The 18,195-nt window shown below is 34.3% G+C and overlaps 1 protein-coding gene across 2 annotated transcripts in view; it reads right to left on the bottom strand.

Annotated features, from left to right (window-relative positions):
* GATA4 (GATA binding protein 4) overlaps window positions 1-18,195 on the bottom strand; it is a 123,945-nt gene that overhangs the window by 84,868 nt on the left and 20,882 nt on the right. Inside the window, exon 1 of one of the 2 annotated variants that reach the window (XM_056563844.1) lies at window positions 15,604-15,622. The exons of the other annotated variant lie outside the window; for it this stretch is intronic. The gene's annotated coding sequence lies outside the window, so the exon portion shown is untranslated. Of the gene's footprint in view, window positions 1-15,603; window positions 15,623-18,195 lie in introns of those variants that run through there. 2 annotated transcript variants of the gene reach the window in all.

Here is an 18,195-nt window from a genome sequence, read left to right as displayed (position 1 = left end):
GCCCAGTTTAGAAGCAAATCCCCATAGCAAACCTATGTTCCCGAGACACGTGTCATCAGAGAGCACTTAGACAGAAAAGAACAACCTTAACTTCAGAAAATCATAAGTACTGAAAGGATTAAGATTTTTTAATAGAAGTCATTTACAAATCTTATTAACTTTCTGGCACCAGTTGATTTAATAAAAAAAAAAAATGTTTTCCACCAGAGTAGCCCTTTAATCCTGTATATCAGTATTTCCCAACCCGTGTGCCTCCAGCTGTTGCAAAACTACAACTCTCAGCAAGCCCGGACAGCCAACGGCATTCCGGGCATGCTGGGAGATGTAGTTTTGCAACAGCTGGAGGCATACCGGTTGGGAAACATCGATGTATACATTAGGACCCATGCTGAAAAGCATTGTCCAGTGCATGCAATTTTTTTAATGGAAATAAACAATCTATATATATAAAACTCAACGTGTGTGTGAGTGTGTGTGTGTGTGTGTATATATGTATGTGTATGTGTGTGTGTGTGTGTGTATATATGTATGTGTGTATGTGTGTGTGTGTTCCACAAAAACTTCCAAACGGCTAAAGATATTAAAATGAAACTTGGTCACATGTTACTTATATGTCAGCAACAAACATAGGATAGGTGATTTAACCCTTACTCACCTCCATTTGCCAGGGGCGGGGCTTATGCTTAAAGTCCCATACAAGTCTATGGGAAATATATGTTACTGCATAACTTCCAAACGGCAGGAGATATTTCGATAATACTTGGTAACATGTTACTTATATGTCCACTTAAAATATAGGATAGTTAATTTAACCCTTAACTACCCACATTTGTGAGGGTCAGGGTTTTTGTTTAAAGTCCCATGCAAATCAATGGGAAATGTATGTTCCCACATAACTTCCGTACGGCTGGTTATATTTCAATACCTGGTGCACATATTACGGGTCGGGATATGAGGACGGGATGGGAGGTCGGGATAGGAGGTCGAGATAGGAGGATGGGATAGGAGGCTGGGATAGGAGGTTAAGATAGGAGGACGGGATAGGAGGTTGAGATAGGAGGTCGGGATAGGAGGTGGAGATAGGAGGTCGGGATAGGGGGTTGAGATAGGAGGACGGGATAGGAGTTTGAGATAGGAGGACGGGATAGAAGGACAGGATAGGAGGTCGAGATAGGAGGACGGGATAGGAGGTCGGGATAGGAGGTCGGGATAGGAGGTCGGGATCGGAGGTCGGGATAGGAGGTCGAGATAGGAGGACGGAATAGGAGGTGGAGATAGGAGGAAGGGATAGGGGGTTGAGATAGGAGGACGGGATAGGGGGTTGAGATATGAGGACAGGATAGGAGGACAGGATAGAAGGATGGGATAGGAGGTCAAGATAGGAGGTCAAGATAGGAGGACAGGATAGTCGGGATAGGAGGTTGGGATATGAGGACGGGATATGAGGACGAGATAGGAGGACGGGATAGGGGGTTGAGATAGGAGGACGGGATAGAAGGATGGGATAGGAGGTCGAGATAGGAGGTCAAGATAGGAGGACAGGATGGTCGGGATAGGAGGTCGGGATATGAGGACGGGATAGGAGGACGGGATAGGGGGTTGAGATAGGAGGACGGGATAGGAGGACGGAATAGGAGGTCGGGATATGAGGACGGGATATGAGGACGGGATATGAGGACGGGATATGGGGTTGGGATATGACAACAATATATGGGGATGGGATTTGAAGTAAAAAGCTTCCTCCTTTGTTGATTTTCCTCCCCAACAAGGATGAGGAAGGAAAAACTGGACAACGCCGGGTACTCAGCTAGTTAATAATAAATCTGACCTCAAAAAAATAAAAATAAAAAACTGCCCTTTAATTTTGCTCTCCCAAGAATTTTTTTCCCAAAAATAGTGGGTTTTAGTGATGGCGTTTCCGCTTTTTTTTTTCCTGCCATTTTTATTTGTTACCTAAAAAGAAAAAAGAATGCCACAAAAATTGCTCTGTGATTTTGCCCTCCCAAGATTTTTTTTTTATGTTTTCTTCAAAAACAGTGGGTTTGAGTGTTGCCTTTAGTGTTGTGAGATTTTTTTTTATGGCAATTTAGACTTCTATGGGAGGGAAATGTCAAAATTTTGTCAGGGGAAAAAAGAAAAACGCCATTGTCTCAACATACTGCCATTTTGGGAAACTTCCCCTGAGCCCCAAACACAGAAAAACGCCAAAGATGAGTGAAAAAATGCCTAAAAAAAAAAGCCCAAGTGGTATTGGCGTTTCATAAATCCTTTTTGACTTTGAGCCAAAATCTGGCTGCAGCATTTTTTTTTTCCAGAAAAAAAAGCAGTTCGGCTTTTGTGCCGTTTTTTTGTAGAGATCTTTACCAAAAAAAAAATGAAAAATAAAAATAAGTGGAAACCAAGCCAAAAAGAGGTTCTGCTCACCGCCAGGTATATTTACACCAGGTATATTGCAGGTCTATCACAGGGACTGAATATGAAAATAATCATATCCAAGTTTATTTAGGCCATATTAAAAAAAAAAATTAAAAAGAAAAACAACCCCTCCATAGACAACTAAAAAGTTGTAAAAAAAATGCATAAAGAAAGCAAAACGTCTGGTGTTTCTTTTGAGTATTTTACTCATTTTTTTTCTAGTCTATATAGCTCGATTTCAATGTTCCTTGGGCCAGGGTGCCTCCAGCCAGGGATGTGCACAGGTTGACTAGAAAGGGGGCTTAAGCCCCTGCCCTTTTAAAGGGGACCTTTCATCAAAAAAAACTTTTGATATAGTATAGATTAATGTATGCAGAATAACTTTCCAATAGCACGTTATTAAAAAATATGCTTCTTTCTATTTAATTTTCCACTTTGAAAAATGACCACTAGAGGTCTCCCTACCAGTCCTTTTATATATAGATTTCAGACTCAAGCTGGAGTCCTAAATCTCAGACTGCAGCCGGGACACAGACAAACTCAGCACTGCTCCCTGTCAGGGAGTTTGTCTGTGTCCCGGCTGCAGTCTGAAGCAAGAAACAAAGATGCCAGCTTAGTCATACACATGTGTATGACTAAGGCCCTGTGGGCTGAAGCGCGTCACACTACAAGAATCCTTGTTGTATCCCTTAGCAACTATGAATTTTAATCAATAAAGAAGTTTTGCACAAGAGTCTGCGCTGGACATCCCTTCCTTTGTATATTATTATTATTATTATTATTATTATCATCATTGCTATTTATTATACCGCTTATTCTTATTATTACTGCTATTTATTATTATTATTATTATGATTTATAATAATATTACTATTCATATTATTATTATTGCTATTTATTATTATAATTTTTTTATCATTATTTAGTTTATTATTATTATTATTATTATTATTAATAATATTATTTATGTTATTCTTATTACTATTAATATTATTGTTATTTAGATAATTTTTATAATTATTTAGTTTATTATTATTATTTAGATTGTTATTACTATTAATATTGTTATTATTTAGATTAGTGTTATTACTATTAATATTATTATTATTATTTAGATTATTTATTTTTATCATTATTTAGTTGTTTATTATTATTATTATTATTATTATTATTTAGATTATTTATTTTTATCATTATTTTGTTTATTATTATTATTATCATCATTGCTATTTATCATACCTCTTATTATTATTACTGCTATTGATTATAATTATTATTCATAATAAGATTACTATTCCTATTATTATTATTGCAATTTATTATTATTCATATAATTTTTTATCATTATTTAGCTTATTATTATTAATATGTATTTTATTATTATTTAGAATATTGTTATTACTATTAATATTATTATTATTTTGATCATTTATTTTTATCATTATTTAGTGGTTTATTATTATTCATATTATTATTATTTTGATTATTGTTATTACTATTAATATTATTATTATTTTGATTATTTATTTTTATCATTATTTAGTTTATTATTATTATTATCATAATTGCTATTTAATTTATTATACCTCTTATTCTTATTATTATTACTGCTATTGATTATAATTATTATTTATAATAAGATTACTGTTCATATTATTATTATTGCTATTTATTATTATTTATATTACTTTTATCATTATTTAGCTTATTATTATTAATATGTATATTATTATTTAGATTATTGTTATTACTATTAATAGTATTATTATTTATATTATTTTTATCATTATTTAGTTTATTATTATTATGTATGTTATTGTTATTACTATTAAAATTATTATTATTTAGATGATTTTTTATCATTATTTAGTTGTTTATTATTATTATTATTATTATTATCATCATCCACAGGGCACGTCTTCCATCTTTCCTCCTTATCACTTACATACCAGGTCTTTTGAGTCTGGCTTTGGTCAATGACTAGAGGTTCTTCATTTTGCACATTAACCTTAGACCCTATTGATCGGCATCCATCATTCTGGAGACAGGATAAAGTGCACACTTTATTAGGCTATTGATTGGGATATATTTGCAGAGCGCTCTATATATATATTCTATGAGATATTCAGGTCAGACCATGTGAGCGCTGCTGATAAGTTTTCTACAAGCAGTCCTTGTACTTACAGGTGCATATCCCATAGGTGTACCTACAGATGAGAAGGCCTGAAGAAAAAAATGAAAAATTGGGGAATTTTTTTTTCCCAAAAAAATAAATAAATAAAAGATTTTTTTTATGACAAATAATATATTTATAATTTTGTATTCAAACTATATATTCAAATATTTAGACCTTCATGGAAAAAAAATCAGAGAATCTTTGTAAAGCTGGGTTCACATACGTCTCCACGCAACTGATGCTGCAACTGATGACAACTTGTCATCAGTTGTATGGCATCCAGCGTCCATTGTCTCTGGCACCGGACAGGGGAACGCAGAAAACTGCGTTCCCCTATCCGGTGCCCTCCGGTGTGTCCAACCATCCACCGTCAAAATTGGGACGCTGGATGATTGTGAACTGTCCCATTCAAATGAATGGGATCAGTTCTAGCATCAGTTTCCCTCCGGTGCACGCCTGATGTATGTGAACCCAGCCTTACATATGTGCGTCTTCAGTTTTTTTTTTCCTCCCTTTGGTGCTGCAGAAAATGCACTGGAGGGGAAATTAAGCAATAAGGCTTGGTTCACATAGGTCATAGGGGATCTAGGTGAACTCAGCTTAAATCTCAACACAAATGATGACAACTTGTCATCAGTTGTATGGCATCCGGCGTCCATTGTTTCTTGGCAACGGACAGGGGAACACTGCAAGCTGCGCTCCCCTGTCCAGTGCCCTCCGGTGTGTCCAACCGTCCGCCATCAAAATTGAAACTCTGGATGATTGTGAACTCTCCCATTCAAATGAATGGGATCAGTTCTAGCATCAGTTTCCCTCCGGTGCATGCGGGATGGAAACTGTGACGGACGACTGATATATGTGAACCCAGCCTAACTCTAGCCTTAAATGCAACTTACATTGTATTGTTATTTCTTATTTTTGGCATCAGATTTTTTGGATTCACCATAGTCAAAATGATTTAATTATAAAAATTGTATAATAATAATGATAGTAGTAGAAGTAGTAGTATCAGTAATAATAATAATAGTAGTAGTAGTAGTAATAATGATGATAATAATAATAGTAGTAATAATAATAATAATACTGTTATTATATAATATTTTTTCTTACTGTAAGGCTTGGGTTACATTGAAATTTTGTAACTTTGGCATTTAAAAAAACAAAACAAAAAAAAAACAAACAAAAACAAAACAAAAAACACGGAATAAATAGCGCCAGGAGCAAATGAGACCTAGATTTGCATAATTTTCTGGCTCTAGCATGAAAAACAATTGCCTTAAATATGTAGGCCACCCCCCCCCCCCAGTAAACCCCACCCAACTATTCCTTTGCACTTTACACAACTTTTCTTATCACTTTTTGAAAAGTGATGAATGGACAGCGGCTGTAGCTCAGAAGTTATAAAGTCTTCATGTAAGTGCGGCCTAAGTGGGCGATATCTTCACTACAATACATAGGAAAGATCAGAAGGAGAATCAGTTCATGTGGTTCAAGGATAGAAGGTATTGTCTGCACAGATCATAATGGAAAATATTAGATCCCATAATGCATGTAAAAATAGATAGATTATATATAGATAGATATGAGATAGATAGATAGATATGAGATAGATAGATATGAGATAGATAGATAGTTGTGAGATAGATATGAGATAGATAGATAGATAGATATGAGATAGATAAATATGAGTTGGCTATAAGATAGATAGATATGAGATAAATATGAGATAGATAGATATGAGATATATAGATAGATATGAGATAGATAGATAGACACATAGATAGATAGATAGACATGAGATAGATAGACATGAGATAGATAGATAGATATGAGATAGATAGATATGAGATAGATAGACACATAGATAGATAGATATGAGATAGATAGATAGACACATAGATAGATATGAGATAGATAGATATAAGATAGTTAGATAGAAAAAAGGATAAGTTAGCCAGCACATACTGAGAATGATATACATCTATTGCATGGACCCGGCATACAGGCGCACGCTGCTAGGCCAAATATACACAAGCAGAAGAATACAGCAGCACACTGCCAGCACAAAGACATGAATTAAATATGAAATGCTTTAGTACTATAATGAAAGAATGAAAAATTGAGGTGCTTCTCTTACCATTTGGCCAAATAGTTTGTACCATCCCACCACGATACGGTGACCTCATTGGGACGGACCATACACTATGAATATATGGGACATCCAGAATTATAAAAGGGTGGGGTGCAGGAACCAACATGGAGGTAGCCACTACCCCCCATATGTGCAATACAAAAAATGGATTAGTTGGCCAGCACATACTGATACTGATACACATCTATTGCATGGACCCGGCATACAGGTGCACGCTGCTAGGCTAAATATACACCAGCAGGAGAATACAGCAGCACACTGCTAGCACTGCCATATATTGAAATCAGACCCATATAGTATTTGCATTGCTGCTATATACATCAGTCCCTGGTATGTCACCCATTTTCTGGTGCCTATTTCCTACTTTTTAACGTAATTTTTAAATGTATGTTGAAATTCTAATAAAGACATTGTCATTGTTTAATATTTTCTGAGTAGCTCCAATTTTTCTTGGTGTATATATATATGTGCAATAGGAGTCTACATAGGCTATATATATTCTTTCCTGAATTGGGAGGTTCCCATCATTATTACTATTACTGTACAGGTATATATATATATATATATATATATATATATATATATATATATATATATATATATGGTACATAAATTACTAAATATATTGTTGTATATTCGTATGATTTGTATACATTAGAGATAGTCTTGCACTCCCTTCCTCCCACTGAAAATGTAGCCCTGCACATGCTGCTGTGTTTGTTACATATATAATTACTATATGTATTATGCTTATATATATATAACATTTATCTCTCTATACATTCTAATTCTTTATAAAGGGTTCAATACTTAAAGGGGTACTCCAGTGGAAAACTTTTTTGTTAAAATGAACTGGTGCCAGAAATGTAAACAGATTTGTAAATTACTTCTATAAAAAAAAAATCTTTATCCTTCCAATACTTAGGAAATTCTTTTCTTTTTGGATTTCTTTTTTGTCTTGTCCACAGTGCTCTCTGCTGACACCTCTGTCCGTGTCAGGAACTGTCCAGAGCAGGAGAGCTTTGCTATGAGGATTTTCTCCTGCTCTGGACAGTTCCTGACATGGACAGAGGTGTCAGCAGAGAGCACTGTGCTCAGACAGAAAAGAAATTCAAAAAGAAAATCATTTCCTCTGTAGCATACAGCTGCTTATAAGTAATGGAAGGATAAATACATTTACAAATCTGTTTAACTTTCTGTTTAACACCAGTTGATTTAAAAAAAAAAAAAAAAAAAAAAAAAAAAAAATAAAATAAAAGGTTTTTCACTGGTGTACCCCTTTAAATTAATTATTTTTGGGCTTTTCTAATTCTTATTATGGAAAGGAAAAACAAAAAAAATACCATATTTTTTTCAGTAGACCATACAAGCTGCGCTATTGATGTCAGAATGTTTATCATAATTAGAGATGGGCGAACTTACAGTAAATTCGATTCGTCACGAACTTCTCGGCTCGGCAGTTGATGACTTGTCCTGCATAAATGAGTTCAGCTTTCAGGTGCTCTGGTGGGCTGGAAAAGGTGGATACATTCCTAGGAAAGAGTCTCCTAGGACTGTATCCTCCTTTTCCAGCCCACCGGAGCACCGGAAAGCTGAACTAATTTATTAAGGAAAAGTCATCAACTGCCGAGCCGAGAAGTTCGTGACGAATCGAATTTACTGTAAGTTCGCTCATCTCTAATCATAATAGTAAAAGCAACCTTTCCAATAAAATAGCTAAACTAATCAACTCATTAGAATATTTTGTAAATGCTATTTTGTATCAAAAAGTATATCACTGCTCTTAATGCTAATACTGTTCTATCTCCTCCCCTCCTAATTATTAATATTATAATAATAATAAGATGGTTTAACTGTGATATTTCATATAGTAAATTATTGTAAACATCGTTTGGTTAAAAAAAAAAAAAAAAAAAAAAAAAAAAAAAAGATTTTTCAAAAATGATCATTTATGACTTAGTTTTTTCCCCAACAACAATCCCGACGACATATTTATCCGTTAATGCTAATTCCATTCTATTACTGTTATTACTATAATATTCATCACTTCATAACATTAATATTGAATTCATTTTGAATAATATAAACAATAATCATAGCGGTTGTGAGTGTAACCTTAAATACTTTACCGTCAAAACAACTATAATTAAATTTATCGCTTACTTTAGGAAATTGTAGTAAATTGTTTATACTATAAATAAAGCTATTTAAATCCATAAATAGCGGTAATAGTAATAGTTTACTAAAATATAACATTATGAGTATTATATTGACAAAATTATTGAAAGGAATCAGAACTAATCTTCACTTTGTACAAATGTAGATGCTAAGTGCACAAGTCATCAGATAGTATTTTTTTTAATGATAATTATAATATTAATAATAATTTGATACTAGAGGACTGTAACTATTGCCAATCATAGAATGACTATCACTACCGATAGAAATTATAAAAATACCACTAATAATATGACTAATAGAAAATAACTACTACTGATAATAATATTATGAAAAGTAACTTTTCCGGTACTTCCGGGGGATTATATATGTGTATATAATGTGTGTAGATATGTGTGTGTATATAATGTGTGTAGATATATGTATGTGTATATAATTTATGTAGATATATATATGTGTATATAATGTGTGTAGATATGTGTGTGTATATAATGTGTGTAGATATATATATATGTGTATATAATGTGTGTAGATATATATGTGTATATAATGTGTGTAGATATATGTATGTGTATATAATGTGTGTATATATATATATGTGTATATAATGTGTGTAGATATACATGTGTATATAATGTGTGTAGATATATGTATGTGTATATAATGTGTGTAGATGTATATAAATAATATGTACCTGTAGATGTATATAAATAATGTGTACCTGTAGAGTATATAAATAATATGTACCTGTAGATGTATATAAATAATGTGTACCTGTAGATGTATATAAATAATATGTACCTGTAGATGTATATAAATAATGTGTACCTGTAGAGTATATAAATAATATGTACCTGTAGATGTATATAAATAATGTGTACCTGTAGAGTATATAAATAATATGTACCTGTAGATGTATATAAATAATGTGTACCTGTAGATGTATATAAATAATATGTACCTGTAGATGTATATAAATAATGTGTACCTGTAGATGTATATAAATAATATGTACCTGTAGATGTATATAAATAATGTGTACCTGTAGATGTATATAAATAATATGTACCTGTAGATGTATATAAATAATGTGTACCTGTAGAGTATATAAATAATATGTACCTGTAGATGTATATAAATAATGTGTACCTGTAGATGTATATAAATAATGTGTACCTGTAGATGTGTATAAATAATGTGTACCTGTAGATGTATATAAATAATATGTACCTGTAGATGTATATAAATAATGTGTACCTGTAGATGTATATAAATAATGTGTACCTGTAGATGTATATAAATAATGTGTACCTGTAGATGTATATAAATAATGTGTACCTGTAGATGTATATAAATAATGTGTACCTGTAGATGTATATAAATAATGTGTACCTGTAGATGTATATAAATAATATGTACCTGTAGATGTATATAAATAATGTGTACCTGTAGATGTATATAAATAATGTGTACCTGTAGATGTATATAAATAATGTGTACCTGTAGATGTATATAAATAATGTGTACCTGTAGATGTGTATAAATAATGTGTACCTGTAGATGTATATAAATAATGTGTACCTGTAGATGTATATAAATAATGTGTGTAGATGTATATAAATAATATGTACCTGTAGATGTATATAAATAATGTGTACCTGTAGATGTATATAAATAATGCGTACCTGTAGATGTATATAAATAATATGTACCTGTAGATGTATATAAATAATATGTACCTGTAGATGTGTATAAATAATTTGTACCTGTAGATGTATATAAATAATGTGTACCTGTAGATGTATATAAATAATGTGTACCTGTAGATGTATATAAATAATGTGTACCTGTAGATGTATATAAATAATGTGTACCTGTAGAGTATATAAATAATGTGTACCTGTAGATGTATATAAATAATGTGTACCTGTAGAGTATATAAATAATATGTACCTGTAGATGTATATAAATAATGTGTACCTGTAGAGTATATAAATAATATGTACCTGTAGATGTATATAAATAATGTGTACCTGTAGATGTATATAAATAATGTGTACCTGTAGATGTATATAAATAATATATACCTGTAGATGTATATAAATAATGTGTACCTGTAGATGTATATAAATAATGTGTACCTGTAGATGTATATAAATAATATGTACCTGTAGATGTATATAAATAATGTGTACCTGTAGATGTGTATAAATAATATGTACCTGTAGATGTATATAAATAATGTGTACCTGTAGATGTATATAAATAATGTGTACCTGTAGATGTATATATAAATAATGTGTACCTGTAGATGTATATAAATAATGTGTACCTGTAGATGTATATAAATAATATATACCTGTAGATGTATATAAATAATGTGTACCTGTAGATGTATATAAATAATGTGTACCTGTAGATGTATATAAATAATGTGTACCTGTAGATGTATATAAATAATGTGTACCTGTAGATGTATATAAATAATGTGTACCTGTAGATGTATATAAATAATGTGTACCTGTAGATGTATATAAATAATGTGTACCTGTAGAGTATATAAATAATATGTACCTGTAGATGTATATAAATAATGTGTACCTGTAGATGTATATAAATAATGTGTACCTGTAGATGTATATAAATAATGTGTACCTGTAGATGTATATAAATAATGTGTACCTGTAGATGTGTATAAATAATGTGTACCTGTAGATGTGTATAAATAATATGTACCTGTAGATGTATATAAAGAATGTGTACCTGTAGATGTATATAAATAATGTGTACCTGTAGATGTATATAAATAATGTGTACCTGTAGATGTATATAAATAATGTGTACCTGTAGATGTATATAAATAATGTGTACCTGTAGATGTATATAAATAATGTGTACCTGTAGATGTATATAAATAATGTGTACCTGTAGATGTATATAAATAATATGTACCTGTAGATGTATATAAATAATGTGTACCTGTAGATGTATATAAAGAATGGGTATATAACGTGCAATGAATTTCTCAATATATGAGCGACAGTAAAATATTAGAAAACCGGACTAACATTATATAGAGATGAATAAGAATATTAGTATAAACACTAACAATACATAATTTACCTTTAGTGTCCATGTATGAGAGCGATTTACTGAGGCTCCAGATAAGAGTGTAGTGAGGAACTTTACAGTGAGACATAATGTGGTATACTGAGACTATATATAATGTATAATGAGACTATATATAATATATACTGAGACAATATATAATGTATACTGAGACTATATATAATATATACTGAGACAATATATAATGTATACTGAGACTATATATAAAGTATAGTGAGACTATATATAATGTATACTGAGACTATATATATAGTATACTGAGACTATATATAATGTATACTGAGACTATATATATTGTATACTGAGACTATATATAATGTATACAGAGACTATATATATTGTATACTGAGACTATAATGTATACTGAGACTATATATAATGTATACTGAGACAATATATAATGTATTCTGAAACAATATATAATGTATACTGAGACTATATATATAGTATACTGAGACTATATATAATGTATAGTGAGACTATATATAATGTATACTGAGGCTATATATAATGTATACTGAGGCTATTTAGAATGTATACTGAGACTATATATAATGTATAGTGAGACTATATATAATGTATACTGAGGCTATATATAATGTATACTGAGGCTATTTAGAATGTATACTGAGACTATATATAATGTATAGTGAGACTATATATATATTGTATACTGAGGCTATATATAATGTATACTGAGGCTATATATAATGTATACTGAGGCTATATATAACGTATACTGAGACTATATATAATGTATACTGAGACTATATATAATGTATACTGAGGCTATATATAATATATACTGAGACTATATATAATGTATACTGAGACTATATATAATGTATACTGAGGCTATATATAATGTATACTGAGACTATATATAATGTATACTGAGGCTATATATAATGTATACTGGGACTATATATAATGTATACTGAGACTATATATAATGTATACTGAGACTATATAAAATGTATACTGAGACTATATATATAATGTATACTGAGACTATATAAAATGTATACTGAGGCTATATATATAATGTATACTGAGACTATATATAATGTATACTGAGACTATATATAATGTATACTGAGACTATATATATATATTGTATACTGAGACTATATATATTGTATACTGAGACTATATATAATGTATACTGAGACTATATATATATAGTATACTGAGACTGTATATATTATATACCGAGACTATATATAATGTATACTGAGACTATATATAATGTATACTGAGACTATATATAATGTATACTGAGACTATATATAATGTATACTGAGACTATATACAGAGATATCCTGAGATACACTGATACAATATATATATATATATATATATATATATATATATATATATATTGAGGTATACTGAGGCTATATAAATAATATGCAGGTTTACTGCAGCTGCTGTATATGATATGGTGTTGAGGTCAGACATATTGGTACAGTATAGGTAAACTATATAATGAAGTATATGGTAAGTGTATAGTGAGGCTTTATAATAATGTACATGAGGCTTACTAAGGATATATAATGATGTATAAAGAGATATAGTGAGGTGATGTTAAGAGGTATATAGATATATAGTGAGCTGATATAATGAGGTATATAGAAATATAGTGAGGCTATATAGTGAAGTATATGGGTGTATAGTGAGGCTTTATAATAATGTACATGAGGCCTACTAGGATATATAATGATGTATATAGAGGTATAGTGAGGTGATATAATGAGGTATTTAGATATATAGTGTTATATATGGAGTTCCTATAATGGGCTGGACAAAATTATTGGCACCCTTTCAAAATTGTGGAAAAATTAGATTGTTTCAAGCCTGTGATGCTCCTTTAAACTCCCCTGGGGCAAGTAACAGGTGAGGGCAATATAAAAACCACACCTGAAAGCAGATAAAAAGGAGAGAAGTTCACTTAGTCTTTGCATTGTGCGTCTGTGTGTGTGTGCCACACTAAGCATGGACAACAGAAAGAGGAGAAGAGAACTGTCTGAGGACTTGAGATCCCAAATTGTCGAAAAATATCAACAATCTCAAGGTTACAAGTCCATCTCCAGAGATCTAGATTTGCCTTTGTTCACAGTGCGCAACATTATCAAGAAGTTTGCAATCCATGGCACTGTAGCTAATCTCCCTGGGCGTGGACGAAAGAGAAAAATTGATGAAAGGTGTCAATGCAGGATAGTCCGGATGGTGGATAAGCAGCCCCAAACAAGTTCCAAAGATATTCAAGCTGTCCTGCAGGCTCAGGGAGCATCAGTGTCAGCGCGAACTATCCGGCGACATTTAAATTAAATGAAACGCTATGGCAGGATACCCAGGAGGACCCCACTATGGAGGAGACCCAGGAGGACCCCACTATGGAGGAGACCCTGGAGGACCCCACTATGGAGGAGACCCTGGAGGACCCCACTATGGAGGAGACCCAGGAGGACCCCACTATGGAGGAGACCAAGGAGGACCCCACTATGGAGGAGACCCAGGAGGACCCCACTATGGAGGAGACCCAGGAGGACCCCACTGCTGACACAGAGACATAAAAAAGCAAGACTACATTTTGCCAAAATGAACTTGAGTAACCAAAACCTTCTGGGAAAACGTCTTGTGGACAGATGAGACCAAGATAGAGCTTTTTGGTAAAGCCCATCATTTTACTGTTTACCGAAAACGGAATGAGGCCTACAAAGAAAAGAACACAGTACCTACAGTGAAATATGGTGGAGGTCAGTGATGTTTTGGGTTGTTTTGCTGCCTCTGGCACTGGGGGCCTTGAATGTGTACAAGACATCATGAAATCTGAGGATTACCAATGGATTTTGGGTCGCACTGTACAGCCCAGTGTCAGAAAGCTGGGTTTGTGTCTGAGATCTTGGGTCTTCCAGCAGGACAATGACCCCAAACATACGTCAAAAAGGCAACAGAAATGGATGACAACAAAGTGCTGGAGAGTTCTGAAGTGTCAGCAATGAGTCCAGATCTAAATCCCATTGATCACCTGTGGAGAGATCCTAAAATTGTTGTTGGGAAAAGGCGCCTTCCAATAAGAGACCTGGAGCAGTTTGTAAAGGAAGAGTGGTCCAACATTCCGGCTGAGAGGTGTAAGAGGCTTATTGATGGTTATAGGAAGACACTGTTTTCAGTTATTTTTTTCCAAAGGGTCTGCAACCAAATATTAAGTTAAGGGGCCAATAATTTTGTCCAGACCATTTTTGGAGTTTGGTGACATTATGCCCAATTTGCTTTTTTCCTCCTTTTTTTGGTTTAGTTCCAATACACACAAAGGGAATAAACATGTGTATAGCAAAACAGGTGTTACTGCAATCCTTTTCTGTGAGAAATACTTCATTTTCTAGAAAAATGTCAGGGGCGCCAACATTTACGGCCATGATTGTATTTGTGTTAACAAGCAATGGAGTAAGTGAGTGTATACACTGAGGTATATAAAGGTATACTGAGGCTATATAATGTGCTATATAGAGGAATAATAAAGTCTATATAGGGGGAGATTTATCAAAACCTGTGCAGAGGAAGAGTTGTCTAGTCGCCCATAGCAACCAATCAGATCGCTGCTTTCATTTCTCAGAGGTCTTTTCAAAAATGAAAGAAGCGAATTGATTGGTTGCTATGGGCAACTGGGCAACTTTTCCTCTGCACAAGTTTTGATAAATCTCTCCCTATGTTTCTAGAGGAGAGAACCTCCCGATTAATTTTCAGCACTCTAATACTTTGTTTTTATTTCCTCTGTTTTCAAGATCTGTGCTTGCTGTCAGTGAATGGAAACAGTCTGTAAAATGCTGACCTAACTCAGATACAGGACTCATTGGGACAGAGATCTTAGATCAATGTTTCCCAACCTGTGTGCCTCCAGCTGTTTCAAAACTGCCCCTCCCAGCTTGCCCGGAGAGCCAACGGCTGTCCGGTCATGCTGGGAGTTGTATTTTGTAGCCAGAGAATAATATCTAAGCCTAATGAGTTGTAGTTTTGAAACAGCTGGAGGCACACTGTTTGAAAAAAAAAATGGCTTGATACTGTACAAGCCATACATATGTGTGAGCTGCGCAGGATGGCCCATTCGCTGACAGCGCTGGCTTAGATACTAGCTTAGGGTATCTAAGCTAACGGCTGTCCGGGCATGCTTGGAGTTGTAGTTTTGCAACAGCTGGAGACGCACTGTTTGGTAAAACACTGGCTTGGATACTTTACTTTGCAACAGCTGTAGATACACTGTTTGGAAAAAAATGGCTTAGATACTCTACTCTGGCTTAGATACTGTGGCAAAACTACAAGTCCCAGCATGGCTGGACAGCCAACGGCTGTCCGGCCATGGTGGAAGTTGTAGTTTTGCAACAGCTGGAGACACACTGTTTAGTAAAACACTGGCTTGGATAGGCTACTCTGGCTTAGATACTCTTTTGGAAAAAACTGGCTTAGATACTCTACTCTGGCTTAGATACTAAGCCTGAGTAGCTGTTGAAAAATAAAGTATCTAAGCCAGTGTTTTACCAAACAGTGTGTCTCCAGCTGTTGCAAAACTACAACTCCAAACATGCCCGGACAGCCGTTAGCTTAGATACCCTAAGCTAGTATCTAAGCCAGAGCTGTCAGCGAATGGGCCATCCTGCGCAGCTCACACAGGTGTATGGCTTGTAGAGTATCAAGCCATTCTTTTTTCCAAACAGTGTGCCTCCAGCTGTTTCAAAACTACAACGGCTTAGATATTATTCTCTGGCTACAATGGCTTTGATACTCTACTCTGGCTTAGATGCCATCGCGAAACTACAACTCCCAGCATGGCCGGACAGCCAGCGGCTGTCCGGCCATGCTGGGAGTTGTAGTTTTGCAACAGCTGGAGATACACTGTTTGGTAAAACACTGGCTTAGATATGCTACTCTGGCTTAGATACTCTTTTGGGAAAAACTGGCTTAGATACTCTACTCTGGCTTAGATACTAAGCCTGAGTAGCTGTTGAAGAGTAAAGTATCTAAGCCAGTGTTTTACCAAACAGTGTGTCTCCAGCTGTTGCAAATGGATGTCCTGCCATGCTGGGAGTTGCAGTTTTGTAACAGCTGGAGACACACTGTTTGGTAAAACACTGGGTTAGATATGCTACTCTGGCTTAGATACTCTTTTGGAAAAAAATGGCTTAGATACTCTACTCTGGCTTAGATACTAAGCCTGAGTAGCTGTTGAAGAGTAAAGTATCTAAGCCAGTGTTTTACCAAACAGTGTGTCTCCAGCTGTTGCAAACGGCTGTCCGGCCATGCTGTGAGTTGTAGTTTTGCAACAGCTGGAGATACACTGTTTGGTAAAACACTGGCTTAGACATGCTACTCTGGCTTAGATACCGTTTTGGAAAAAACTAGCTTAGATACTCTACAAGCCATATACCTACCTGTATGAGCTGTGCACGGTGGGTCATTGGCTGACAGCAAGCAGAGATTTTAAAAAAAACTTGCTAAATTTCATTTTTTTTATTATTAAAAAAACAAACAAACAAACAACATACAATTTATTTTCAGGAATCTAGAACAATATTGTATGATTTATAGGCCTGGGTAAGGCTGCCAGGATCTGCTGGGATCTGTAGTTCCGCTACACACTGAGAATAAAGAGTGGCCTCTGTTTGTAACATATCTCTGCTTCTTTCATATCTACGGTCAAGATCTGCTGGGATCTGTAGTTCTGAGAGTGACCTATGGTTGTTACATATCTACGGTGGCCAAGGGCCATGAAGATCTGCTGGGACTTGTAGTCCCACCGCTGCCTGTGCACTAGGGAGCGTGCTCAGCTGCTAAATGCTGCATTGCTTCCTCCAGAGTCTGCTGGGACCTGTAGTACGCCAGCACTGCTGTGTGTAATCAGTCAGTGCTCTGTGGAGACGCAGGTGCCTGCTGGAAGTGTTTGGTGACTTAAAGGCGTTTACCAGTAATTAAATCCTCATTTGTCTGGTTCTTTTCATGCGGGTGACACGTTTGGGCTGAGTATCCGAGCCGCAGACTGACGCCTGGAGGTTTACAGTTCCTGCAGATAGAGAGCGGAGGACGATAATCTGATCCTGTCAGCCAAATCTCCATCTCCAGACACTGCCCCCCCCCCCATGTCACATGT

The sequence above is a fragment of the Hyla sarda genome, chromosome 3 (genome assembly GCF_029499605.1).
Source record: "Hyla sarda isolate aHylSar1 chromosome 3, aHylSar1.hap1, whole genome shotgun sequence".
Taxonomy (NCBI): domain Eukaryota; kingdom Metazoa; phylum Chordata; class Amphibia; order Anura; family Hylidae; genus Hyla; species Hyla sarda.
The sequence above is the reverse complement of the archived record's forward strand: the minus strand, read 5'-3'. Positions and strand labels throughout refer to the sequence as shown.